We start from the raw sequence: 4,280 nt of genomic DNA, 5'->3' as shown, positions 1-4,280 counted from the left end.
TGAGGCACAGTTCCCATGTGGTGGTGGCTACAACCATTTGTAGCCCCAGTTCCAGGGGACCTGATACCCTCTTCTGACCTCCATGGACACCAGGCACACGTGTTGTATATGCAGGCAAACAGAGAAAAATAAATAATCTTTAAAAATAGAGACCCTCAAGCCCTTAAGTACAGTCTTCTGTAGTCCACTGAATCCTTTGTGACATTTTTCTTTGAAAAAATTATTTTACATGCGTACCTGCCTGATGTAAACATTTGTATTATGTGCATGAAGGGACAGAATAGGTACTAAATGGCACAGGATCCCTGGAACTGATGTTATAGATTGTTTTGAGCCGCTAGATGTCTTATTTCAGATTTGTATTATGGCTTTGCTGTTGAATGAAATTTCGTTCCTACTTAGCAGAGGAAGAGGAGGAGGGAAGAAGAAAAAGAGCAAGAAGTACCTCCAAGGGACCCCTATAATGTGCATGTGGTGGCCTTCTCCAAGGACAACTCCTATAATGTCACATGGTGTCTTTGTCCGAGGGACGATTCCTATGATGGACACGTGGGTGGCTATTGTGGTTAACCCTCTCCTCAGTATGTTCACCAATGTTCTCCTCTTTCCATGTGTCCTTTGATTTATCCTTCTGGTGAGGTTGCTGTAGGACTCAGCCAACCATGAGAAGCTGAATAGAAGCAGACCATTATCACCTACCAGTGTAGGACTCAGCCATGATAAGTTTAATGGAGGCCTGAGTCTCAGTAGTTTACCCTGAAGCAATACCTGGCTGCAGGAAGAACCACAAACTGAGATTACCTGAGCACCACCCAAGAACAGACCAACCAAAGAAATTCCCATGGTTCAAACTGTTGTAGATAGGATCACCTTCCAGCACATACTCACCAGGACACCCCCTAGACAAATGTCAGCAAATCAGAGGGGAAGTAGAGGAGAAAGGAGAGAGAGAGAGAAGGAAGCTTGGAAGAAAAAAGAAAGAAAGAAAGAAAGAAAGAAAGACAGAAAGAAAGAAAGAAAGAAAGAAAGAAAGAAAGAAAGAAAGAAAGAAAGAGAGCCGACTACTGAGAGTTGTCCTTTGACCCCTACATGAGCACCTGAGTGCACATTCTAGAGCACACACGCGCGCACACACTCACACACACACACACACACACACACACACACAGAAATAAAAAGATGTAAAAAAAATTAAGAAAGAAAAAGAAAGGGGACTGGAGAGAAGACTTAGCTGTTAAGGGTACTGGTCACTCTTCCAGAGGCCCTGATTTGCCTACTCTATCACATGACACTTTTTTTTGTTTTGGGGGGGGGTTGGCTTTGGTTTTTCAAGTCAGGGTTTCTCTGTAGCTTTGGTGCCTGTCCTGGAACTCGCTCTGTAGAGCAGGCTGGCCTCGAACTCACAGAGTTCCGCATGTCTCTGCCTCTCTAGTGCTAGAATTAAAGACATGTGCCACCACCACCCGGCTTAAATTTTTTTTTTTAACAGCTAAACTTGGGATTTTCATGTTTGTATTTGTGATCTTAGCACTTTGGAGGGTAGACAGAAAGATCAGGAGTTCAAGGTCAGCCTCAACACACAGTTCTAGACCCCCCTCCCCCCAAAAAAGGAGGATCTGGTGTTTCAGGACTTGAAGTCAAATTCAGGGAGCAGAAGCAGGTGGATCTCTGTGAATTTGAGGCCAGCCTGGCCTTCATAACCAATTTCAGGATAGCCAGGGCTAAACAGTAAGAACCTGTCTTGCCAGGCAGAGGTGGCACATGCCTTTCATCCCAGTACTCAAAAGGTAGAGGCAGGTGGATCGCTGTGAGTTCCAGGCCAGCCTGGTCTACAAGAACTAGTTCCAGGATAGCCAGGGATACACAGAGAACCCTGTCTCAAAAAACAAACAAACAAACAAACATAAAAAGAGTCACCCTTTGGTTACACAATAAGTTAGAGGCCAGCCTAGGATACTTGAGAGTCTTTCAAAAAAAAAACAAAAAAAAAAACAACCCCCCCCCCCAAAAAAAAAACAAAACCTGTACCTGGTAGCTAATCCAGCTGCCATTCCCAAACTCTTCTTCCCCTTGTTTCTCTCCATGTTTACAACCACAGTTGGCCACAGTTTCTACTATGAGGCATTGGCACATGCTCACTGACAAGACGTTGTTTTCTTTCTTTTACATTTAACTCATTATTGTTGTTGTTGTGTGTGTGTGTGTGTGTGGCCACACATGGAGCTCAGAAGACAACTTTCAGGACTTAGTCCCATCCTCCACCCTGTGTTTTCTAGGGAGCAACCACACCAGCAGGTGCGTTCAGCACGGAGCCATCTCAGCGCCCTCTGCCCCCCCTCACTGCTGCTGCTGTTGTTTTAACCTAATCACATTTCACTCATTTATTCTGCGTGTGCGGTGTGAGCATGTGCTCACCTGTGGGAGCTTGGGGCGTTCAGTCTCCCACAATATGGGTTCAGGAGAGCAAACTCAGGACACCGGGCTTGGCAAGGCCTGGATAGAATGACAGCTAGGCACTATCACACACACACACACACACACACACACACACACACACACACACACACACACCACACTCCCGTAAACGTGAAAGAATGCTTGCCTATAATGCACAAATCCTGGGGTTGATATGTCTTCATATTATAATCTACTGACAAAAATCAGGTATGGTGGCTCATGCTAATCCCAGCATTTAGGCAGCCGAGACTGCAGTTCAACACCATAAGCATTTTGTTGTTGTTGTTGTTTGGTTTGTTCGTTTATCGAGATAAGTTTTTTTTTAAATATTTATTTATTTATTTATTCATTATGTATACAATATTCTGTCTGTGTGTCTGCAGGCCAGAAGAGGGCACCAGACCTTATTACAGATGGTTGTGAGCCACCATGTGGTTGCCGGGAATTGAACTCAGGACCTTTGGAAGAGCAGGCAGTGCTCTTAACCACTGAGCCATCTCTCCAGCCCTCGAGATAAGTTTTGCACAGTCCAGGCTGGCCCTAAACCTGCAGGTAATTGAGGTTGGCTTTGAAATGATTCTCTTGTCTTCATACCCAGAGTTAGGATTATTGGCATGAACTATCATGCCCTAAGTCCCCCGTATTCTTTTCGGTTTTATTTATTTATTTTTTTAAATATTTATTATGTATACAATATTCTGTCTGTGTGTATGCCTGCAGGCCAGAAAAGGGCACCAGATCTTTTTACAGATGGTTGTGAGCCACCATGTGGTTGCTGGGAATTGAACTCAGGACCTTTGGGAGAGCGGGCGATGCTCTTAACCGCTGAGCCATCTCTCCAGCCCTCGGTTTTATTTTTTATTTTATTTTGAGACAGAGTTTCTTTGTGTAGCCCTAGCTGTCCTGGGACTCACTCTGTAGACCAGGCCAGCCCCGAACTCCCGAACTCAGAGATGTGCCAGCCTCTGCATGCTGAGTGCTGGGATCAAAGATGTGTGCCACCACAGCCAGGTACTCTCCCCACCCCACCTCCCTCCCCGTGTTCTAAAGAGAAAAATTGTCTCAAGGACAGGAACTATTTGTCTTGTTCTTTTTTTTTTTTTTTTTGGTTTTTCGAGACGGGGTTTCACTGTAGCTTTTGGAGCCTGTCCTGTAACTAGCTCTTGCAGACCAGGCTGGCCTCTAACTCAGAGATCCACCTACCTCTGAGTGCTGGGATTAAAGGCGTGCACCACCAGCGCCCGGCCTTGTCTTGTTCTTTTCACTACTTTTGCCTGGCACCATGTCTGGCAGATACTCAAAACTATGTTAAACTGGTGTCTTCAAAATATTTTAGAGATTTCAAAGAGAAAGCAAGCATCAAGTATCTGATGTCTTTATTATTTTATTTATTTATTTTTTGGTTTTTCGACACAGGGTTTCTCTGTGGCTTTGGAGCCTGTCCTGGAACTAGCTCTATAGACTAGACTGGTCTCGAACTCACAGAGATCAGCCTGCCTCTGCCTCCCGAGTGCTGGGATTTTATAAAGGCGTGCGCCACCATCGCCCGGCTATCTAACGTCTTTAAGGTGATTGAACTACTTACTAAAGAAGCCAGGATTTGAACTGTGTCTACAGAACCACAGGACCCTTATTGAAACATTTTTCGTAAATTTCCCAGAGGTACATAAAAGCAGAGAGTTGAGTTGGGAAAGCAACACGGGTTTGGAAATATTCCCATATATCGTAGCGCTAGAGAGACCGCCCACGCGCCGGAAGTCGTGAGGCCAGGACTACATATCCCAAAACGCTCTGCGGTGCTTCCGCTTTGGTGACGTCGTAAG

The sequence above is a fragment of the Microtus pennsylvanicus genome, chromosome 13, assembly GCF_037038515.1.
Source record: "Microtus pennsylvanicus isolate mMicPen1 chromosome 13, mMicPen1.hap1, whole genome shotgun sequence".
NCBI classification, from domain to species: domain Eukaryota; kingdom Metazoa; phylum Chordata; class Mammalia; order Rodentia; family Cricetidae; genus Microtus; species Microtus pennsylvanicus.
The sequence above is the reverse complement of the archived record's forward strand: the minus strand, read 5'-3'. Positions refer to the sequence as shown.